Source organism: Perognathus longimembris, chromosome 24 (assembly GCF_023159225.1).
Source record: "Perognathus longimembris pacificus isolate PPM17 chromosome 24, ASM2315922v1, whole genome shotgun sequence".
In the NCBI taxonomy this organism is placed as follows: Eukaryota; Metazoa; Chordata; class Mammalia; order Rodentia; family Heteromyidae; genus Perognathus; species Perognathus longimembris.
The window spans coordinates 35462514-35487643 of record NC_063184.1 but is presented as its reverse complement, the minus strand read 5'-3'; positions in this window follow the sequence as shown (position 1 = coordinate 35487643).

The window sequence follows — 25130 nt, the reverse complement described above, 5'->3', positions numbered from 1 at the left end:
TGCTACATTGAAACATCTGGATTTTAAAATAAAAAGCAGCAGTTAATATTCTCTGCTAAAAGAAGATTCAAGGAAAATACTTCGCACACCCCTCCCAATCTGCAAGTGCTTCGGTGCTTCCGTGTCGCTCCGATTCTCTTGCTGTTTATCTTAGCATTAGTGCCATTAGCTCTGGTTCTCAGATCCTCGCAGGAGATGAGGAGGATTGACTATAATCCTAGCCAGTATAAATTACCATGCACGATGATGACATTTTAATGTTCGCGACAAATCCAGATAAATCTCAGTAAGCTTAGCTGGATTTACTAGTATAATTTATGTAATTGTCAGAATGCAAAATAACCGTGAAAATCTGCCCAGAAGCCAATGGACGACGTCCGCCTGAAGCAACGCGTCACCGGCCCACTTTTCCCTCAGACACAGCATGGGGGTAACTTCATGTGAAATGTCAAGGACTCTGTAATCTCAGCAGCACCCTAAGTACCGAAGATGCTCACGCAAGACGAGGGGCACCACGGGTACCGAGTACCAGATAAGCACCAGAAGACGTCTATGTTTCTGCGCCCGCTCACAGAGCAGGCCCACACCCCACACCTCTTCACCCCTTACGCACTGAGAAAGGAGACGGAAAACAGGAATCGGGCACTCATCCGGGGTCCCACCAAACCTCATCGCTCAACACCTCCCGTGTGCTGGGAAGGCGGCCAGGCGGGAGAGAGCTCGCTCACACACGCGAAGCCCTGGGTTCGATTCCCCAGCACCACATGTATAGAAAACGGCGAGAAGTAGCGCTGTGGCTCAGGTGGCAGAGTGCTAACCTTGAGCAAAAAGAAGCCAGAGACAGTGCTCAGGCCCTGAGTCCAAGGCCCAGGACTGGAAAACAAACAAACAAAAACTGCTGTTCATGATTGCCCGTGAGTGGGCACAGCGATGACAGGCGGTGCGTGTGGTGTGTGTTGGTGTCATGGAGTCAGGCCGTGTGGTATGTGTTGGTGTCATAAAGTCAGGCCGTGTGGTATGGTGTGTGTTGGTGTCATGGAGTCAGGCCGTGCGGTGTGGTGTGTGTTGGTGTCATGGAGTCAGGCCGTGTGGTGCGGTGTGTGTTGGTGTCATGGAGTCAGGCCGTGTGGTGTGGTGTGTGTTGGTGTTATGGAGTCAGGCCGTGTGGTGTGGTGTGTGTTGGTGTCATGGAGTCAGGCCGTGCGGTGTGTGTTGGTGTCATGGAGTCAGGCCGTGTGGTGTGGTGTGTGTTGGTGTCATGGAGTCAGGCCGTGTGGTGTGGTGTGTGTCGGTGTCATGGAGTCAGGTCGTGTGGTGTGTGTTGGTGTCATGGAGTCAGGCCGTGTGGTGTGGTGTGTGTTGGTGTCATGGAGTCAGGCCATGCGGTGTGTGTTGGTGTCATGGAGTCAGGCCGTGTGGTGTGGTGTGTGTTGGTGTCATGGAGTCAGGCCGTGTGGTGTGGTGTGTGTTGGTGTCATAGAGTCAGGCCGTGTGGTGTGGTGTGTGTTGGTGTCATAGAGTCAGGCCGTGTGGTGTGTGTTGGTGTCATGGAGTCAGGCCGTGGGGTGTGGTGTGTGTTGGTGTCATAGAGTCAGGCCGTGTGGTGTGGTTTGTGTTGGTGTCATGGAGTCAGGCCGTGTGGTGTGTGTTGGTGTCATGGAGTCAGGCCGTGGGGTGTGGTGTGTGTTGGTGTCATGGAGTCAGGCCGTGCGGTGTGTGTTGGTGTCATGGAGTCAGGCCGTGCGGTGTGGTGTGTGTCGGTGTCATGGAGTCAGGCCGTGCGGTGTGTGTTCGTGTCATGGAGTCAGGCCGTGTGGTGTGGTGTGTGTTGGTGTCATGGAGTCAGGCCGTGTGGTGCGGTGTGTGTTGGTGTCATGGAGTCAGGCCGTGTGGTGTGGTGTGTGTTGGTGTCATGGAATCAGGTCGTGTGGTTTGTGTTGGTGTCATGGAGTCAGGCCGTGCGGTGTGTGTTGGTGTCATGGAGTCAGGCCGTGTGGTGTGGTGTGTGTTGGTGTCATGGAGTCAGGCCGTGCGGTGTGTGTCGGTGTCATGGAGTCAGGCCGTGCGGTGTGGTGTGTGTTGGTGTCATGGAGTCAGGCCGTGGGGTGTGGTGTGTGTTGGTGTCATGGAGTCAGGCCGTGTGGTGTGTGTTGGTGTCATGGAGTCAGGCCGTGTGGTGTGGTGTGTGTTGGTGTCATGGAGTCAGGCCGTGTGGTGTGGTGTGTGTTGGTGTCATGGAGTCAGGCCGTGTGGTGTGGTGTGTGTTGGTGTCATGGAGTCAGGCCGTGGGGTGTGGTGTGTGTTGGTGTCATGGAGTCGGGCCGTGGGGTGTGGTGTGTGTTGGTGTCATGGAGTCAGGTCGTGTGGTGTGTGTTGGTGTCATGGAGTCAGGCCGTGTGGTGTGTGTTGGTGTCATGGGGTCAGGTCGTGTGGTGTGGTGTGTGTTGGTGTCATGGAGTCAGGCCGTGGGGTGTGGTGTGTGTTGGTGTCATGGAGTCAGGCCGTGTGGTGTGGTGTGTGTTGGTGTCATGGAGTCAGGCCGTGTGGTGTGTGTTGGTGTCATGGGGTCAGGTCGTGTGGTGTGGTGTGTGTTGGTGTCATGGAGTCAGGCCGTGCAGTGTGTGTTGGTGTCATGGAGTCAGGCCGTGGGGTGTGGTGTGTGTTGGTGTCATGGAGTCAGGCCGTGGGGTGTGGTGTGTGTTGGTGTCATGGAGTCAGGCCGTGTGGTGTGTGTTGGTGTCATGGAGTCAGGCCGTGGGGTGTGTGTTGGTGTCATGGAGTCAGGCTGTGTGGTGTGTGTTGGTGTCATGGAGTCAGGTCGTGTGGTGTGGTGTGTGTTGGTGTCATGGAGTCAGGCCGTGCGGTGTGGTGTGTGTTGGTGTCATGGAGTCAGGCCGTGGGGTGTGGTGTGTGTTGGTGTCATGGAGTCAGGCCGTGGGGTGTGGTGTGTGTTGGTGTCATGGAGTCAGGCCGTGCGGTGTGTGTTGGTGTCATGGAGTCAGGCCGTGGGGTGTGTGTTGGTGTCATTCAGACAGCTGCAGGCAGGCTTTCCGTGTACAAAGGAGGTGGAGCGAAGCCTCCCAGCTCTCAGAAGCCTCCAGCGTGTGCACAAAAGCAGGCGTGGCCCCCCACATTCCAGGCAGACAGCCCGGTGGCCTGCGGCGTACAATCGCACCTTCCATCACCCGTGTGGCAAACAGCCGTGCGAGGCCTTGTGTTATCTCTTTAAGTCCACTGCTCCACTCCTCCATGAACTTTTATCTCACATTTATGGAAACAGTCGCAGGCGCAAGTAAAACACTCAACAACTGCATGTGCAAGGAAGGAATTCCCTCTTTCCCTGTCATGAAGAAACCGTGTGAACCGCCCGGCCTGCCTCCGCCTCCTGCCCCCCGGAAACCAAACCTAGCACCCACACACAGAAAAGAAGGAACCCCGCAGCTGAAACCACCTCTCTCCAGACACACCATGTGATGTTGACAATTCATCCTTCCAACTCCTGATCTCCCGGGACCTCGGTCTGTGTTTAGTCAGCCACGTTTCCCTTTAAAGCGGGGGGCAGGGGAAGCTTTTTTGTTGTCAGGAAGGCACGGGGATCCCTTTCTCCACAGGTGGAGCCGTTTTCCATGCCAGTAGCCGTGGCTCGAGCCTCCTTGCCGCATGAGGCCAGGCACCTGCACAGAACGCACGCCGCGTCCCTCAGAAACAAGGCGGTCTCCGCGCGTGGCCTGGTCGTAGCCTGGCCAGGTGCGTGGACAAGCCAGGCTGGAATCGACAGCGCAGCCCCACGCGTCGCAGCACCGCCGGGAGCTCTGCCCTCCGGGGGAGAAGACCCTAAGTGACAGTCACGCAGCAAGGTGGGCGCCGTGGCTCAAGCTGGTGACACCCGCTACGGGGGCGTCCGTGGAGATCGGGGTCCCGGTTCAAGGCCAGCACAGGGGAAAAGCCAGTTCCTGAGACTCAGCTGCCGGCTGGACGGGGTTGCTCGCATCTACCATCCGAGTGACACAGGGTCCCAGCCGCCCACGGCCTCCTCCCCGCCCCACATGCCACACACACGCACGCACACGCGCACACACACACGCACACACACGCCCCAATCCTACCTTGAAGATGCCCGACCGGGGAGGAGGCTGGAGACGTGGCTCCGGGGATACGATGTCAGATGGGCAGGTCGCGTGGACACGGCCCCTCATTTCAAAACCCACCGACGTAACTTTTTTTTTTTTTAAAGAAAGAAACATTTGAAACAAAACAGTAACAGGCGCAGGAGCTGTGTCCCCTAGGAAGATGGGCAGCGTGCGGAGGCCCCGGAGGGGGACCTGCGGGGAGCACCGCGGGGCCCGCGGGAGGGAGAGCTGGGGGAGCCGGGAGGGGACACGCGTGGGAGGGACGGGGGAGGAGCCCCGCTGAGCCCAGGGCACGCTGGGCCGCGGGGCCGCTCACAGCAGCCCAGTCCCATCCGCAGGAGACTCGCGGGGACCGCGGTGCGTAGAGCCGGCTCTGCCCGGGCCCCAGCCGCAGCCCCGTCGGGCTGGCCATCCCGGCTGTCACACACAAGGCTAGAAGTGCGCTCCCAGAACGGTGGGGCGGGATTCTAGATCATTCCTGTACACACCCGCTGGCCCGGGGCCTTCTCTCGACCCAGCCTGCGCTTTTCTTACCAAAAGGCGACCTCGGCGGGCCACGCGGCCACGCGCCGGCCACGCCACGTGGCGTCCCTCCAGCTCATGGCCGCCGGCAGGCTGTTGACTCGGCCTCTGCACTCGGCGTGAGTCCTCGGAGTTCTTGATGCCTGTGAACCTCTCCTCCTGAGTGTAACCATCTTCCCACTCCTCCCCTCAGTGCTCCATTAAGTAGCAAAGATGATAAAAGAGATTTCCACACACAGAGAGGACTAACCTACGGCAATATAATTACACGGAATTGAAAAGACGTACATGGTACCCAAGTATGAATATCTATCTATTACACACAATACCCATCCAGCTTCCCTAAGCTACTGACAAGACCTGTTTTCCTTTGATTTCTCGCTAACAGGCTCTCATTCGGTGCCGGTAGAATGCAGAGGAGTTGTATTTATCACAGGGCCCTAATTGAGTTGTCTGGGCTAAGGAATTTGAGAGCCGCAGAAATGTGTATTATAGAAGCACATCTAATCTGAAGCTGGGAAGGAGCGTTTCTGTAGCTTCGGGTATAATAGATCCCTGCAAAAGACAAGAAAAGAAAGGCCTTTCATCACCTTCTCGTTTCAGTCCGCCGTCCTCGCGGAGTCCTCCGGCTGCCGCGGGTCTGGTGACCGGCCCAGGCCCTCCCTGTGGAAGCCCACGTCCCGTGAGAAGACCCACGGGGCGGCCGGCCTTCGGAGGGCAAAACGCCCAGAACACGGTCAGAGGCGAGAGTTGCCGGGACTGGAAAGTAAGTAAAATGGCCCGTCTGGGCGTTGGGAGCTATCTAAAGCTATCGGTCATCCTGGGATGTCAGGCGACTTCAGGATGAACTTTTTGTTCCGTCGTGGGGCTTGGCCTGGGCGCCGTCCCTGAGCTCTTTCGTGCAAGGCAAGCAAGCGTTAGACGACGTTGAGCCAGAGAACCACCCCTGTTTTCTAGTGGTTAATAGGAGTCCCGTGGGTTTTCTTGCCTGGGCTGGCTTTGAACCGTGACCTTTGGAGCTCAGCCTCCTGAGTCGCTAGGATGACGGGTAGGAGCCGCCGGAGCCCCACCGGACGCACTTTTATTTTGAAGGACGGTACTCCCAAGAATTAGGGGAAAGGCTTAGAGGACACAAAGAGAACTTACGCAGACGTGTGTGAGCTAAAGAAATCGCTTGAACGCGTCCGTGTGAGGCACCCACGCCGCGCTCATGCGGGCGAGGCCGGGGGCGTGGGGTGGAGCCCCCGAAGCTAGCCGGGGCGAGCCGGGGGCCGGGGCCGAGCTGCCCGAGGGAGGCAGAGCCCCGAGAGCGGCTCGCGTCACGCGTGGAAGGCAGAGCCTCCCAGCCCCTGCAGTCAGGCAAACCCGGGGGCAGAACTCCCGCGGGCAGGCGGGCGGCGAGGAGGAGGGCGTCCCCCGGCCGGGCCGGGCACAGGAAGGCGGGGGGGCCAGCGTCACTTCCCGAGGCCCCGGCAGCCCGCCCGAGGCGGGCACTCGCGGAGTCTCGGGTGGCCGGGGCGGACGTGGACGGTCCCCAGGGTCTGGATTCCCTCAGCCGTCCCCCGTCCACACGTCCTTCCCAAGGGTCCGATGACGGAAGCACATCGTCGAATGGGGCGGAGAAAAACGACCTCGAGAACAGGAAGACAGCCGCGTGATCTCCGCTGAAAGCCAAAGGGAAGCTCTGAACCGTGGCCGGGGGGGGGGGGGGGGGGGGGGTTTATTTAATTATTTTAAATGTCGGCCCGGCAGAGGGAAAAGGCCTTCCCCTGGAAGTCAAAGGCCTGGCACTTCCTCCCTGCCGCTCTACGTCCTGGCGGCAATGAGCCTTGAGACGCCACAGCCCACTCGTTTGTTTCTTCGGAAATTATTTCTTTAACCGCTGAAATGCATGTTTGCAAGAGAGATTATTCTAAGCATGTGCAGGAATAATGACCAACGAAGACAGACACTGTCTTTCTCTGGACGCTTTCAAACATGAACTAGAAAACTCCAGCTAGAACAAAAATTTCCCTATGGAAATCATGAAAGTATAGCAAAACTAGAAGACACTCCTATTGCTAATTTTTGAGTGAAGAAGCATTTCTAAATATGACACAAAAGCCATAAAAACGCATCCGTAGAGAAGGCATAAAATTCTATACAATAAGAACATAGTACAACATAAAGATAAAAACAAAAAATGAACTACAACACAGATCACAGACGAGCAACTTCCCTAGACGCAAAGAGGTTTTAGGGACGCTAAGAGGACTGCGTTCAAGGCTGGTCTGAGTTATGTTTGCCAAGAAAACAAAAAAAAAACTATGCCATCAAGAACCAAGGTAAGTTTTATTGTCTATACCTTGTATTACTTGTTTGTATTAATTTAAAATGACTGAGAACAAGGTAGAGAATGCTAGTGGTTTATGATTCATTGATAAGTACATGACAGAACTCTAGTTGTATGATTTTAATTCAGTCCCATTAAACCCATCCAGTCATTTACTTACACATCAAGTATTTTTGAGTATCTTTTCTACACAATAGCCCATTAGAAGAAAATTGTGTAAAAGGCTATGCAAGTGCCCTTCGTGCTTCTTTTGCCAATTTCCTTTCCGGAATTCAGTGAGGATCGCGATTTTCGGTATTTAAGAAAACTTAAAGGCTACAGCAGCAGAAGGCAGGGCTGCCAGCCCTCCTTGGCTTCGTCTGGGCTTGGGCCCTGGATGAAGGGTCAGACGGGCTGAGCGGCCCAGGTGGCAAGGCCCGGCCCTGATGCTCACCCAGCAGAGGCACGGAGGTCCTGGCTGCCGTTGGCAAACACGGGGCAAAGCGGAGCTCCAGGGCTCGTGACCAGCGCTCACCACCCTTGGCTGACTTGATCTTTCCCACGGTGGCTTTCCTGTCTCAGCACTGTGCACGTCAGACCTCAGGATGGTTTGGGACGGTCCTTCTCTTACTTGTTCAGACGCCTCTACCTCTGTCCCGACTCTCTCATTAAAATTCGGGATGCACCTCAATCTTCCACTTTGATTAACGGAGTGGTTTGTCTCTGTGCCCTGGTTCGGCAGGCATTTAACAGTAATTAAAGATTCTGCTAATATGTTCACAGGGCTCTCTGATAATCAACAGGCCTCACCGGCAAGAAAATAAGAAGGCAGGACCTCTTAAACTTCCATGAGAGAAATGTAGTAGATGAAATGTTTTAAATCAATGTCCAGACACGTTTAACCTCCAAGCAGCTATTTAAAAGGCCAACGTGAGCTCCTTTATTTTATCGTCCGGTAACTATATCAGCCCGAAGCCCGCGAGGCAGATTCTGAGTCCTTGATGCTTCCAACAACAACAAGAGTCCCTGAGGTTCCCTTTCCCTCCTCATTAGCCGGCGCTCCTTTGTGGCGTGTGGGATCAACTGGAAATCTATCGCAATAAAGCCGGTGAGGAGGCCATCCTGGCAGGTGAGAAATTAAGACAGGAAGTGGATCCTTGTGGGCTTTAAAATAATGAGGAGAAATGGCAAAACCACCAGCCATGGATAAAGGGCACGCGCAGCCGGAGCGCCTCTGTGGTTCATCACCGGAGCACGTATTATTTCAGTATATATTCTCTTGATTTAGTGCCTGCCTCCTGAGGTCTGTGGAGCCTCGGAAACCAATAAATCATTGCTCTGGATGGCAGCCCGAGCACCTGTGTTTTATCATTCAGCAGGAAGCCTTGTAAATTACCGGGAGAAGCAACGAGTGACCACACAGCCAGGCTGCGAGGAGCCATCAGAGCCCCGGTCCACTTTATGAAGCCCATCTCATTTTATCTGCAGGTGCATTAAAAGAAAGAGGGGGCTCCAGGAAGGGATGGGCCCCCGACTTTTGATTAGTGCCAAATGAGAAGGGCACGGGGCTGTTGGAGCAGACCCCTAATGGCCTGCAGATGGAACATGCCCACAATGCCGGCCCGTGGGTTACGCTGCAATCCAGCCCCCCCGAAGCAACCGCACAATGCCAGGGGTCACGGCAGGCTCAGGACCTTTGCTTTGTGCCGTTGTGCCTGTGAGCTCTGTGTGGGAGAGAAAGCTCACTGGTGAGTTCCCTCTCGGGGTGACGCTTCCCAAAACTTTTTGATTCTAAAGCTTCTTCTCTAACGAACGGTCCAGCAAGGAAAATACGCTAAAGTCAGATGTATTTTTCATACCCAACTTATCCAACATAAAAATAAGCCCAGTCTTTTCTTAAATCCTTGACTCTCTACTCCAACGACTTCTGTCTTCTCTGATGACCTCCGCGTCTGCGGGCCTTCTCGAGAGCCAGAAGTAAAAGGAAGGTTGCGACTGGGGGACCACACTCACACAATTCACTTAATGGAATCATTGCCGTAAGTACACATCGCAGGAGACAGCCTCTAATGGTGCTTTTCTCCAAGCGCTTCTTGATTTACAGTCTCCTGTCTGTCATTAAAGGAAAATCGAGTGCTCCTAACTTGGGTCAAGATGACATTTATCTGTATGGGGCCAAGTTTCTGATTACCCAGCAATCATTTATTGGGACTGAATCCATGCACTGCTATTCTGAGGCCCTACTTCTTCCCATGGAAGGGTTCTGAATACACCTTCCCAGCGTCCAAACACAAAACCGCAGCCCAAATGCCAGCACGCCAACGTGGGAAGGGGAGGAGCCGTGATTATCCCTAATTATCTGTGATTGTAACAGCCAGATGGTCAATAATTCAGCAAAACCCACCAGCTCTCTCTTCCCTGTCATTCCTTTGGAAACTCCAAGCTAGACAGGGAGGAAGATAAACATAGATCTTCCCTTTTCATAATCTCTCGCGGCTGCAGACAGCTTATGAAAAGATCCCCTTTGTGCTCTGTGATTGCTCAGCCAGTGCTCAGATTCCCAGAGAGAAGGCTGGCCATACTCTGTGTATCCTCCATGCTCCATCGTCCTCTCTTCGCGTGCCGTCTGCTATTTCTGGTTCTGTCATCACTGGGGTGATGGACAGGCACGTGGCCCTTCAGCGGGCCCCTGTGAGCTGTGCCGGCGGCCCTTCCACTACAGCATCCCCTCAGCCCAAAAGCACGTGTCTACAATCAGCAAACGATGCTCCTGCCCTGGCCACGGCCGCAGTGACCGAGCACACCGCCTGCCTTAACCGCACCTCTGTGTTTGCATGTTTACACGGGAGCCCCCCCACCCCCGCCCGCGTGTGTCAGGCGATGGAGGAACACTCGCCACCAGAGGCTGAATCCACACGTGAGGATTCAAAGTCTCCTTCCTCAGAGGCTGGGAGAAAGTCAGCGTTTCTATTAGCTTACACCTTACAGTGACTGGTAAGGAAGGGAGTCACCGGGCTAGCAGCTCTGATCAGCCCTTGTCTTCGCAGGTCTACGGAACTTCCTTCGGTCTTCGCCATCCAGTCCCTGCAGAAGGTCGGCGGCCTGGGGGTACCCAGAGGCCCCACGTTCAACCGAGTTCTGTGTACCGTGAAGTCCTGATATCTCATGAGGATATTGAATGCTGGGAGACTGCAACGAGCCCCGTGCCCCGTGGTGTCTGGTGACAGAGCAATGTCAGCAGAATCGCCTTCCTACGCTTAAGGTGGTTTGTTTCCTTTCTTTCCTTTTTTCCAGTACTGGGATTTGAACTCAATCCTTCATGCTTGCTGGGCACATGTTTAGCCACTTGAAACATGCCTCGCCTTTTACTGTAATTACTTTTCAGGTAGTCTCCTGTTTTCTGCACTGGGTGGATCACAGACTGTGACCCACCTCTATCTGCCTACAGGGGGTTACAGATGTTCACAACCACATCTGGTTCATTCTTTGAGACTGGATCTCACTCATTTGTCCCAAACCATGATCCTCCTATCTCCGCTTTCAAAGTAGCTGGGATTACTGACATATGACCGACCCTATGACCCAGGCCCAAAGCTGATCTCTATAGTACACTCAAATCAAGCATGCCCCCTCCACTTCTTTTTGTATTGATAAGCAAGGGAAATCATCAGTTAATCAGCACTTCCTTCGACCAGGTAACTTGAATCAACTTTTCATTAAAATCAGCAATGGAAGGTGAATGTTGAAAAACATCAAGGCTACAAAGGAAGAAACAAAACTGTGTTATTTTTACAGTTGATGACAATGGATGTAAAAGATCATCAAGAACCTACAGCCAAGCCACTAGAAGTAAGAAATTGAACAAAGTGCCAATGTGAGGTCAACACACAAGAGGTCATCTTTATAGATCCACAGCTATCCACTGGAAATGGTTGTCCAAATCCAATACCACTTACAATGGTGTTGAATGTCATCTTTATGCAACCACAGTGATCTACTGCAAACATTCATCCAAATCCAATACCACTTATAACAGTGTCAAGTGTCATCTTTATACACTCACAATAATCCACTGGAAATGGTCGTGCAAACCCAATACCACTTACAGCAGTGTCAAATGTCACCTCCATACACTCACGGCAATCCACTGCAAACGGTCATCCAAACCCACTACCACTTACAGCAGTGTCAAATGTCATCTTTATTCATTCACAACAATTCACTGGAGATGGTCGTCCAAACCCAATACCCCTCACAGTAGTGTCAAACGTCAAGACAGTGCAGTACTGACATACAACAGACACATGGGCAAAAGAAGCAGCTTGTGTTGAGAGCAGCCCTGTCTACACTCAGCCCATATATTCCAAACAAAAACCCAAGAAGAAGATATCAACAGAGAAAGGAAACAGGATTGAATACTCTGAGTGTATGAGAAAAAGAAATCTTGACAACTTCTTCATCCAATGCACACAAGTAATATAAGGTGAAATGCCTGTGCTTCAACCTATGACAAATGTTGATAAGAAAAAGAATCTAAGAGATGAAGGGTTTTAGGAAAAATAGAACAAACACAGTGGGTTGGGGAATCCAAGGTAATCATTCATCCTGTGATAAAATTCTAGACTTCATTGGGCACTATAGATCAGAGATCTGAGCACTTCATGAAATCTTTGTTCAGTCTGTCTTCACAATGACCCTGTGTGGTAGGTGCTATTACCTCCTCTGTACACATGAGGAGATTGGAGCAGGGAGAGCTTTACTGGCTGGCCAAGATACAAAGTATTAGAGAAACATAAAGGGAGGTTACAGGATGTGTACATTCCTGCAAATGCAGAGACAAGACGTGAACACCCAAGACCACAGCTGGAAGTCAGTCCTGCTAAGAAGGCCCCAGGGAGTAAAGCAACAGGCGGAGAGCAGGGAGGAGCAGGGCCAAGCCTGGAGGGGGGGATGTGTACATTGGACAGGAGGCATTCTCGGGAGAGGCTAATCTTTCACTGAATAAAGTGATGGTCTTCTTGGGCACCAAAGACTCTGTCGGTCAGAGTGACATGGTCAGGGACTTCAGTGCAAAACACTTGGGCATCTGTGAGTGCACCTGGCTCTGTGTGCTCTGTCCGTAGCTATCATTGCACCATGTGAAACTATAGGTCATGTGGAACACAAAAGCCCATTTTCCTCATGGCATGGCGTGAGCTTGGACTTGCTGCAGCTTTTAGCATGAGACCAGTTCGTGGAGCAAGAATAGGTAGAGGGACAGGGGAAAAAAAAACTAAACAGGTACACTATAAAATAATCCCAATCAAAGGTAATATCCTGAGTAAAGAAGCCAACACTGAGGATGAGATCTGAGGATCATGCTTCAAAGTCAGCCCGGGCAGGAAACTCCGTGAGACCCTTATCTCCAGTACACTACCAAAAAATAGCTGGAAGTGGAGCTGTGTGGCTCAAGCAAAAAGCAGCTCAGGGTTAGTGCCCAGGCCCTGAGTTCAAGCCCCAGGACCAGCATATACATACATAGACATATGCACACACAGAGCCAGCACTATACAGATCTGCCTTAGGTGCAGAAGCAAAGCAGATGGCCTCCCAACCCTGCTCCGCTCTGTCTCCTCCCTTGCTGGGCGTACACATATCAGGTCTGGCCAGTCCCACTGTAAACCAAATACAGAGAGGATAATGGTGTAGGCAGGAGGAAACAGACTTTTTGACGTGGTCAGGCAGCCAGGGGGAAGGTGGAAGTACAGGCTTGCGCTCATCTGTGAGGCAGTTCATATAAATAGATGAAAAACTTGGGTAGCAGGTGCGTGTTCCACACAGCCCCCATTGCTGGTGGGCCGGGATGGTCAGCCTCTCACTCCTGGATGGGTTCTAGAGCCGCTGTGACCCCTTGAGGGGGAGCCCCACTGCTCCCGGTGAAGCTTCCTCCTCCGGGCGGGGAGGGGATCTGGCCTGCCTGCCAGGCTTGGCTGTGCCGTAGGCATAGACTCTGCCTCTTATCTGGAAGTTGTTTCCCATCAGCCCTGCAAGGTGAATGGCCACGGAGGGCCCTTCAAAGCCGTTGGGGCACGACAGGACAGACATGCTGGAGGCCATGGGCCAGCTCTGATACTCCCATGTGGCCGACAGATAACATGATAATTATCCAGAAGGCACAGAGGCCGGGATGGCAAGCCTTCCTTCTGCTTTTCTAAATTCAGAAGCCCAAACGAGGAGTCAGAGCTTTCCAGCAAAAGCTGCTTTTAAGCACCTGCTACCACCACTCTCTTCCGGGCCAATAGTTAGCAGGAAACCTGAGCGAGGTAGTCAAACCCAAAGGGTCCTAATAGCCGCGCAAGAAGACGGATGAATCTGAATGTCTGCCCCACCACTGTCACGCGGCTGCAGGCTGAGGAAGAGTTCCCAGCTCCGCGGGAAGATGAGAGCACTGGTCAGTCAAGTCCCCGGGTAAATACTTAGATTTTAATACATCAGCTAAAAGCATACACGCTTAGGAAAAGAGATAAGGAAACATCCGATGGCAGGTACTTTTCTTATCCCATTGGGAAACTCTAGGAATTGTAATGAGGAACTGCATGAAACAAGGTTTCTAATCTTCTGGATTGCAATTCTGTGTGCTTCTTTAGCACACAGACTCGCATTTTTAAAAGCTCCATGATGACTGGGACAATGCCTTCTGCCTTGATCATTGCAAGGATGAAACAGTACTACCTCAATTATCTCCTGCAACACCCCGCCCCCTCCGCCCCCCAGGTACCAGATAAAACCAGGCACCTCTACACTATGAAACAGTCTTCCCCGCAACATGCTAGTACATGCAGTCACAGGGACACTGGAGATGGCCTGGTAATTAAGGGTCTAATTACTATAATTACTGATGGAAGTGCTCATATTCCTCTTTGCTACCTTTTCTAATTATCTTGGCTTAATGAAAATGTGTAATTTTTGCACTGAGCAGGATGCGGCCATCATTTGGCTGAATGCCGGCGATGATGTGCAGTGCCTGTCCCTTGAATGAACGTGGGTCAGCGAGGTCGCCCCGTGTTTACAGGAAGAGGAGGTTTCTGGAACACAACGGGCGATTTAAATGCACATCATGAACACACTGCAGATGGTTTCATGGGAAGAAATAGAACCGTGGGAGGCCATTACCCCAGAAGGGCACAGGAGCGGCGTCTCAGACCCTAATGAGGATGACTTGTGAAGGTAATGCGGAGGTTTCACACTGTTTGTCCCTTCTTATTCTAGTCTGTACATCACAGAGGATTCAAATGGCATCATTTTTCCTGGTTTTGTTACACGTCTCCATCACAAGAATGAGGCTTAAAAGACTGGGGTTTTAAACTTAATGAAAACTGCAGGATTTCTGAAAGCCTTCTCTTTCACTCACCCTTGCTCTCTCAGCATATATTTTAAATACTTTGGAAACTTAATTGACTGGATATACTATTTGTGCATTCCGCCAGCAGGCTAGAGAGAAGTTAAACACATAAATGCTGAAGGATGACAAAAACATCATTCGAAAATGGGGCTCATCCCAGTAATCCAACGAATCCCCTTCCATAGGCCCTAGCTTAATCATATCTGCAAAGCCCCCTTTGCCAAGGAGATTTCATCACAGATTCCTGGGATAAACGTGGCTATGTCTGAGAGATCATTATTATGACCACCAAAAAGGCATATCTGTCTGTCTACCATCTATCTATCATCTACCTATCTGTATTTAAAGGAAAGGTATTTTGTCTCCAACCACTTTAGCTCACAGTTCTAAAAAGTCCATTGGAGCCCACACTAGTGGCTCACACCCCCTAATCTCAGCTACTGAGAAGGTGGAGATCAGGACGATCCCAGTTTGAGGCCAACCCAGGCAGATGTTTACAAATATCCATTCCAACCAACAACAGAGTGTGTTCATCCCAGCTATAACAGGAAACATAGGCAGAGGATAGCAGCACAGGCCAATCTAGAAAAGAGCAAGGCTCTGTATTGAAAATAACCAGAGCTAAAGTGGATGGAGATTGGGCAGCACTCACCTGCAATCCAACTACATGCCTGTATCCCAAGTGCATACCTGTCTAACCCAGGGACACACCTGCAATCCAAGCGCAAACCTGTCTAACCCAGGGACACACCTGCAATCCAAGCGCATACCTGTCTAACCCAGGGACACACCTGCAATCCAAGCGCAAACCTGTCTAACCCAGGGACACACCTGCAATCCAAGCGCATACCTGTCTAACCCAGGGACACACCTGCAATCCAAGCGCAAACCTGTCTAACCCAGGGACACACCTGCAATCCAAGCGCATACCTGTAATGCATGCGCACATCTGCAATCATGAGCACACGCCTGTCATCCAGGTGCACAGTGAGGCCTCGTCTCAGACACAGAGGACTAGGGATACCATTCAGTGGTGGATCACCTCCCCAACGTTTCCTTCTTCCATCCCAAGGTTGGAAAATACAAGTCCGTCAAGATTTCAGTGTCTACCTTCACCCCTACCTGCTGAAATCTGGTCTACATCTCCTCCTCTGGGGAGCTTTTCATTGTCTTCAGGTAAGGTGTGAGCCCATGTAATCCCAGACTTTCTTTTCATTGACTGAGAGTTAATAATAATTTATGTAAAGGTACAGGCTCCCTGGGGGCCGACACTGCTGTGTAGGTTTGCTTGTTGATGCATCCTATGTACCCTAAAAGGCATGCCTATAAATGTCAGTAATGACATAGGAATGCAGAGAAAAGAGCTCTTGACCACAGAGATAAGAATATTCCCGAAAGATCCATGCCAACCCAGCCCCTGAGTCACGGGTCCCTTCCACCCAATGGCCATACAGAAACTAAAGATGTCTAGGTTGCAGGGTAATTAACAAATATCGACTTATCGTCATTGGTCCAAACGAATCTGAATTAAATGAAGAGAAGGTGGACGGGGCAGTGCACAGGCAGCATCCTGTGTCTAGGTTCATCTGACATGACCCAGTGAGAAGCTCTCTTTAGTTTGCATCACATAATTTAAAAGGCTTAGAAATTTAATTGATCAGCCTGCCTGTAAAGATAGATTTAAAAACACTGCAACCATGAGGATAGGCTTTGTGCTTGTGTCTAAGGTGTGAGCTTATGGCATTCTTCCCGTTCTCTAAATGCATCCGTTGAGAACACATTTACCGAATACCTGCTACGTTCCAGCCACCGACTAAGATAAAGCAGTGGTTATAAAGGTAATGATCCTTGCCTGTACGGAAGTCTAACATTCAAGTGAAATACAGACATTATACACAGTAGGTAGCTAAAATATACATTAGGTAATGTTGTCTTCCGAGGGAAAAATATCAAGCGAGAAAAGGGATATGAGCGATAAAGTCATGAAGATAATAAATTTTGGACTGGATGGCTGGAAAACTCTTTAACCAAGAGGGTGGTTTTTAGTTAGGTAATTGTGCATGCAAATAACTCAAAAGAGAACATTCTGGGCAGAGCGGACAGCATGCCCAAAGGCCCTGAGACAGGAAGTACACCCAAGAAGACTGGTGTGGGGAGGGCTCACGGGGAGGATAAGAGCGGTGGTAATCAACTCGGGAGCCAGAGGCACGATGTGCCCGCAGAGCATGGCTAACACACTAGCGTTCTTCCGGAGTGACACCGGAAGGAGCTGAAGCACTCTGCACAGGAGTCTGGATGGGAGGGAGAGGCGGACATGGGGGGGGGGGTGCAGGGACGTGATGGTGACAGACTGAAGGCACGAGTCTGACAGAAGGGAAGCAAGAGGGGTAAGGACCGGCCTGGGCTTGTGGCTGGACCACGGGGCCAACGCAGCCACAGGAGCAGAGCTGGAAAAGCCCGCAGGAGAGCAGCACAAGGGACTAGGGGGCAGCGATGGGCATGTGGGCACCCGTCATCTGGGTGTAAATCAGTGCCCAGGGGTTCCCATGGCTTATCAATACACAGTGAGGACCGGGGCGTTTCCAGAGAAAAGCAAGTTCTCCTCTGCAACAAAACGCGTCGCTGTCCCCGAACAATCCGACCCAAGAGAGAAACCTGGAGAATTCGTCCCTACCTATGTACTGTCTGAAAATGCCGTTTTCTTTTTAACTTCACGTTCAAGACGTGGTATTAGAAATCTTGATCCATCATCAAGAATGTTCCTTTCTCTTTTATCTCAAAAGCAAATTTCACTTCAAAAGTACTCTCAAAGACAGTCAGACATTTTCTGCTGAAAACTTCTAGATCTTTAAATTTAAAATCCCTCCTTTAGCTTCTTGCAAAGCAAAATTTTATAGAGAGCTCAGCCAACTTGTGAAATATTTCGGTCTTATGCAAGCTTTCACTGACTCTAGGCAACAGCAGTTTGACAAACAAGTTTAGCATTGAAACCAACAGTTGCAATTCAGTAGAGAGAAGTTCTCTTTTTCATTTTAATAACATTTCTGCACAAATTCCCAGGTAATAGGGGCCCTGTTATTCTGGGTGCAGTGCTCATTACTCATGTCTGCTGGGGCATTATTGGGTGTATACTTTGGAATGAAGAGGGCTTTTGCAATGTCTAATATGATGTCCTCTGCAATCTGTCATTAGCCTGTGCAGCACCCTGCCAGTTAATCATCCCATTATGGATTCAGAAAATCTGACAACCCAGAGAGATTGAAATGCAGTGTGCAACAAGATTAGAAATAACTATATGAAAATGAACTGAGGAGAACAAATTCTGTGGATTGGCCCATGAAATAAAGGCTTCAAAAGATGTTTGTTTGGGAGATCTCTCAATACTTGAACCAGAACAGAAAGAAGAGTAATGAGTAAGCAGCAAAAAGAAAAGCTGCTGGCCAAAGGTGAGGACGTTTTGGAAGCTATCTGACATAATTAAAGATCAGATGAATGCGTCCATCCGCCTTCTTCTTGCCTGCTCTCACACCGGAGAGCAGAGGAGGCCGGTGCATTTTGCCAGTCATCCCCAGGTCTTCAAAGCTGCTCATCTCACCGCCGGCTTACACTGTGGCTGGAGATCTTGCTTCTGTGTACTCTGCTGCCATCTCCAGGTAACTGTGAGGATGGAAACGACCCAATCTGGAGTGGGGTGGTTCCAACCTGGAATAAGGCAGGATTTTTCAAAGGTGCTTGCAACAGAAAAGCCTGCATCCGACAAAATAATAATAATAATAATAATAATAATAACAATACTAACTTAGAAACTAAAAATATTTGAAACTATTCATACACATTATATACCATATACTGGCTATTGATTTAAAAATAAATGTCACACTAAACTGAGAGTTTCATTAGCAAAATGCCAAATTCAGAAGAAGCCCCGTGAAAATAACACTTCTAATTTCCATGCCATTAAAGATAGTAGAAAAATAGTCTGTCATGAATGTCTTATTGCTATAACAACCCAAAGAATTTATGGCGAATTGATTGTCAGTGAACATATTGGATTGCTATAAATTCAAATCCTTTTTGAGGGACTAAGTTCTCCACAAGAGACAGTACATACTGAAATTCCATTTGCTAGTGACCATAAAACAAGATAATAAAAAAAAAGCTGAGGACAGGCAGGGTTTGTGATTTCTCAAGAAAACATCCTAAATCTGGGGGAATGCTGAGACTTTTAAATTTACTCAACTTAGAACTGGCCCCTTGGCTCTCATGTTAAATAAAGGAAAACAGTTTTTACAGCCTTCGGGAAAAGCACAAGGCGCTCTGAGCCACGATCAAGCAGCAAGTACCGGGGAATGCAGGAGCCTGCGTAAGAGGCAGACAGTCCCCAAGGCCACAACAGGAGCCGCCAAGGGCACGAGAAGAAAGAAGGCCTGCTTGCACTCAAGTAGTTGCATCTGATCCAAAATATACAGCACAATAATTGGGGATGCTGGCACGCATCACGCATATACTAAATGTTACTGATAGCTATATGCATAGTACATACCTGCCCATGATAAATCAGCTGACTCATGACTATGCATTTCAGCTTTCAGTGAAAGTCGACAAAATGATACTTCGATCTACTGCAAAAGACATATCCTAAATACATAATAAATCAATTTAAAAAACAATACGTTTTAAGATACATTTTCAGCAAATTCTTCACACATAAAGCCTAAAAAGTCTATGCTCAAATCCAGAATTCATATCATCCCCCCCAACACACTCATACCAGGGCCACCATTTTGTTTACCTATAACCCAGAAAAATGTATGGCTCGACGGACAAGCACCTCGTGCTTATCAAGCGGCATGTTGTGATCATGTCACTAAAAGCTGTGGCTGATGAGGGCTTGGGAATCTCCAGAAGCCATGTTTCCTACTGCCATGATGACTGTCATCATATTTAATCCAAGTGCTACATCTCGAAGGGAATCTGATTTCCCGACAAGAGCGAACCACTGCTACTGTGAAAATAACCTGATGTCATCGAGAGCAGTAAAAGGCGACACTAGCGGTTTCCCAACAATGCCTTGAGAAATGTTTTAAAACATCTGGTATTTGGTGAAACTTAAGAGAGGAATAAGAAGTAGCACAATAAACAGAACACAATCAATAGAATCAATTAAAGAACTCTTCATAGAACAGAGGCCGTAACTCGTGAAAAAACTAGGTAGAATTAGCTGAGATGCCGGGGTAGCACAACAAACACCTAATGGCAATACGCACGCTAGACCAACTGGACTTGTTCAGAAAAATTCAGAACATTTTTGAAGAATAAAGATAACCCACTCATAAATCTGAAATTTTACAGGCTTGGTTTATAAACATAATATGGAAAAACTGACTTCCTGCGGTCGCCCTACCGTACCCAGAGCAGGAAGACAAGCAGAGTTTAAGCTTCCTAGCCCTTTCCCTGCCCTCTTCAGCATGGGCCGTGGGTAGGGAAGCGGCTGTCTCCTCACCACATTAGGTAGGACGCAGCCAGCCTCCTGGACGCCCTCTACCCACCGCCTCCGCCAGCTGTACCACTCCCGTGAACGGAGCCACGCTGAAGGGCCAATCCTTGTCTTACTCTGCTAATTAGCCCTTACTCCATTGAGCACAAAGCACAAAGACGACGGAGCCTCACATGCTAATATGCCAGCTGTTCCATACTCTACAGAAAGAATATTGATACCTTAATGCTGAGGTATGGGAAAATCACACCTGTTAATATACCGGCTTCTCAGCTGAGCCCGCTCACTAACATAAGTGCACAGCTGTCCCTCCCGTGGGATTTGTTTCTATCACCACACACACTGAAATGCTCCAGAGCATACATGCCCAATGAATTCATGTGAAGCTTTTCGGGAGTCACAGCATTCTTTCTACAAATTGCCAGCAGTCTTCTGCATACATCCTGGAATTTTCTCAAACATTAATGATGTGAAAATGAAACTCAACCTGGAAAATAAGTTTTCACTAACTAAACTTCTTTCTGGCTATTGCTTCCTTTCATCATATCGGTCTACTCTTTAAGTTTCCTCTACTTGCCAGAAGAGTAAATAATGTATCTATAAAGTGCTTACAAATATAAAAGTGTTGTATCAATGGTAGTTTTATTGAATGAGATTTTTTTCTTCAGATTTCTTAGACTTCAAGAATGTCACCACACGTATAATCATATACTATACTACTATACATATTTAGTCGATCAACAGTATTGCAGAGATTAAACCCTTCAACAAAGAACAAAAGTGCCATTGCTCAAGATAAATGTGCTGGCCCAGAGTGGGGAAAAACGAAGTCCTTCATCGACCAGAGTGCCACACTCCACGTTCAGGGACCACCTGTGACTCAGACAGCAATAGCAGTGACACCACAGATGGCCTCTCCAGGCCAATCACCACCTCTTTCCACTACAGCCACCAGACTGGGTCACTTCGCTCCTGCTGAACAGTTGGGGTCCCACAAGAGAAATGTGTGCAGAAAGGAGACAGAAGGAGCAAAGGGTCCTCGTTTTTAGAAATGTATTTTTAAAGTGTTCAGAAATCCATCCTCCTCCCCCTCCTCATCCTGCTACCTTCTCTTCCTCGTAGGTCCTGCAGTCTGCATGCCTCAAGACCATAGCATCAGGCTGCTCCGGCCCACTGGAGCTAAGACCTTCCCTCCATCCCACGGTGCTCGGGATACACAGATACGGACCTACAGTACTTCATGGTCACTCAGTTGGGCTTTGGTCTTGCTTTGTTCACATCTTCCCATTCTATGCTGTCATTCCTACATGTGGGAGGAGAATGTTTATGGTGCCGTTGTATGTTAGAAGGATATAATTTTCTTTTAATTTTTTACCCAGCATCACAGTTAATAGTCTGCCTTGAGTCGCAGAGGTGACTTTTATCTCAGCTTTTAATGATGAAACTATTGAGACTTTAGGGACCATTGGAGATGGACTAAATGCATTTTAGGGGTTGATCATTATACAATGAAATGAGTAATGTTTGGCTTGAATTGGAAATAGGAAAAAATACTGAAAGCTTCAAGAGAGAAAAATATGTTACTTACAATGGAAAACACATCAGAATAAGAGTAGATTTCTCAACAGAAGCCTTAAAAGCAAGGGGGAATTGAAATAGGTATTTCAAGCAATGAAAGTTAACAACTCTCAATCCAAATGCTCTACCCAGTGAAGCTATCACTAAGAAGGAAAAAAACAAAAGCATTCCATGATTAAGACCAGTAAACCAGCACTGTTGCAAATACTCAAAAGAATATTGTACACAGAGGAGAAATATAAATATAAACCCCAAAATACTGGCAAACTACCACTAGATGAACAGAAAAACACAGAAAGATTAGGAAGTAGTCCATCACTGAAAAATATAAATAACAGGAATTACTACATATCCTTCAGTTTTAAAAATGTCGGTGGACTGAGTTTTCCAGTCAAAAGACAGAATGGCAAGTTGGATCAAGAAGAGGCAAACCTAATTATTGTCACTGACAAGAAACACATATTAGCCAGGCACTGGTACCTTCATGCCGGAAATCCTAGCTATTCTGGAGACTGAGATCTGAGGGTCACAGTTCAAAGCCAGCCAGGCAGGAAAGGCTGTGAGACTCTTATCTCCAATTAACCATAGAAAGAAGTGGAACTGTGGTTCAAAGTGGTAGAGTGCTAGCCTTGAGCAAAAAGATCTCAGAGAGAGTACCCCGGCCCCGAGTCCAAGCCCCACGACTTACAAAAGAAGGAAAAGAAAGAAAAACAAAAAGAAACACATCTACTAACAACAAGCACTGGTGAAGGGGAAAGGTTGGCAAAAGGTTGTCCAAGAAAATGGGCCCTCGAATCAGGCAAGTGGCTATCCTCCTATCTGATAGAGAGGACTTGAAGTCGAATTAGTCAGAAGAGGCAAAGATCATGTCATATGAATGAAAGGATTAATCCATCAGGAGTAGATAATATTTATGCACTATGACAGTGAACACAATTTTGTTAAACCAACATTGATGAAGTTAAAATATATAAATTCCAACACAACAACAGTAAGAATCTTTAATAACCAACCCTAGCAATAGTTAGGTTAATCAGGCAAAAAAGATCAATGATAAATCTCATATTTAAATGACACCACAGACCAAATGGACTTCAAGAATATTTCATCCAACAGCTACATAGTACACGTTCTTCTCAGCAGACCCACACTTTTCTCCAAAATAGATCATATTCTGGGACATAAAACAAGTATAAAAAAGCTCAAAATAAATCTATTTATTGTAACGACTGTAATGGAGTAAAACTGGAATTTAAGAGCAAAAGGTATTATAGAAACTATTCAAATACACAAAGACTGTACAAAATATTGTTGAATGAAGAGTGAATCACGGAAGAAATAAATCAAAACACAACATACAGAACATTTGGGAATTACCACAGGAAGTTCTGAGAGGAGAGTTTAGAGCTACGAACACCTGTGTCAAACAAACAGCTTGATCTTAAACAATACCTTAAGGATGAACCTATAATGACTAGTCTAGAACGGCTATTCATTTCCATTGCCTACCAACCATATTCTACTTCTGTCTTCTACCATCATAAGTTAGAAAATGAAGGTCCATCCATGTCAGCTCGTGGCCTCTTGGTTCTCCATATTCTATAAGTAAACTATCCTTTTAAACCACTAAGTCTCGCGCGATAGGTTATAGCAAAACAAAACAGGACTAAGCTAGAACTATAGCCTAATTCCTATATTTGCATTGTGCCTTGCAGCTCCAGAGAACCATTAGTTTATTCCATCTTATCTGTACAGTCATCCTGGGTCATGTATTATTCTCATTTTTTTTTTTTTTTGGCCAGTCCTGGGCCTTGGACTCAGGGCCTAAGCACTGTCCCTGGCTTCTTCCCGCTCAAGGCTAGCACTCTGCCACTTGAGCCATAGCGCTGCTTCTGGCCTTTTTCTGTATATGTGGTGCTGGGGAATCAAACCTAGGGGCCTCGGGTATCCGAGGCAGGCACTCTTGCCACTAGGCTATATCCCCAGCCCTATTATTCTCATTTTTAAAAACCAGAAAACCAAAATTCCCAGGTTCCGAGTGCCATGATGGCAGAGACATAACAGACATGTCTCTTGATTTCTTCTGGTCAAACTAAAACAACGCCACTGCTTGTTTAAGTGCTTGGTAACGACTAGGTGGAAGCAGAAGGTAACAGGAACAATCCTGTGCAATACCTCTGCTCTGCCCCACCCCAGCCACCAGCCCAGCCCAACACTCGCCTGTGGCTGTGATCAGCTGCCCAGACCTCAGTTCTAAACCTGTAACATATCCATTCGAGCCCCAAATCATGGCCACTTTTTAAAATTCCAGTTTCCTTTCCCAGAACCAATCTTTTCCAAGTATTGAATGTTTGAAGAATAGCGTGTCCAGGTATGAACTGGCAAGCAGCAAACACCGTTTGGTGGAGCATTTTGAGTGTGTGTGTGTGTGTGTGTGTGTGTGTGTGTAGAGAGAGAGAGAGAACAAGATCTGTATCTTTTCATCCTCATCCATGTCCCACCAATAACAAAAGTGTTTTCAGAAATGTAACTCTACTAATATATACCAATTTTTATTACCTTAAACACAGTACACTTCTTTTCTTGAAAGTAGATGAATTAAACCATCTTAATAGCATTCCCCTACAAAAGAAATATGTTTGGAGTACTTGTGTCTTAATATTAATATATTTGGGGTGTGTGTGTGTGTGTGTGTGTGTGTGTGTATCTGTGTCTGGATTTTTTTCCCCAGTCATGGGCCTTGAACTCAGGACCTGAGCACTGTCCCTGGCTTCCTTTTGCTCAAGGCTAGCACTCTGCCCCTTGAGCCACAGCACCACCTCTGGCCATTTTCTGTGTATGTGGTCCTGGGGAATCGAACCCAGGGCTTCATGTATAGGAAGCAAGCACTCTTGCCCCTAGGCCATATCCCCAGCCCCTGGATATTGTTTTTAATGTCCTAGAAAACATAAAACTGTAACTTGGAAATAGCAATTCTTGCATCTTCTGCCCATTAAAACCTACCACTGAACCTCGTAATAACAGAAATTGTCACATGTATTCTTTCGTCCTTCTGTAAAGCGATGACCTGGACATAAGCCTCTGGAAACATCTTGCAACATAGACAATAAGAGGGTGGGTGCAAACAGATCGGTGGGTAGACGGATAAACCAAGGAATAACCGATGTAACATGACTCATCTGCAGGTTTCAGTTCACCATTTAGGTTTAAAATGGCAGGACCTGGGGGCTCTTCCCCGGATCTTCGGGCTGGCTGGGCAGACTCCCCCGCGGTTCCGCCCACTCGGCTCCGCTTGGCTTTGGGACCGGCAGGGCTGACGGCTCTGGGTGGGCCTCACTGGGGTGTCCGGGGGGTCCGGGGGGCCGGGGGGGCCCGGGGGGGCCGGGGGGCCGGGGGGCCGGGGGGCCGGGGGCCGGGGCGCCGGGGGGCCGGGGACCGGGGTCCGGGGGGCCAGGGGGGCCGGGGGGCCCGGGGGGCCGGGACGGGAGCCGGGAGGCCGGGGGGGCCGGGGGGGCCGGGAGGCCGGGGCCGGGGGGCCGGGGGGCCGGGGGCCGGGGGGCCGGGGGGCCGGGGTGGGGGTGCGGGGGCCCCCCCGGGGGGGCCGGGGGGCCGGGGGGCCGGGGGGCCGGGGGGGGCCGGGGGGGGCCGGCCGGGGGGGCCGGGGGGTCCGGGCGCCGGGGGGCCCGGGGTCCGGGGGTCCGGGGGGTCCGG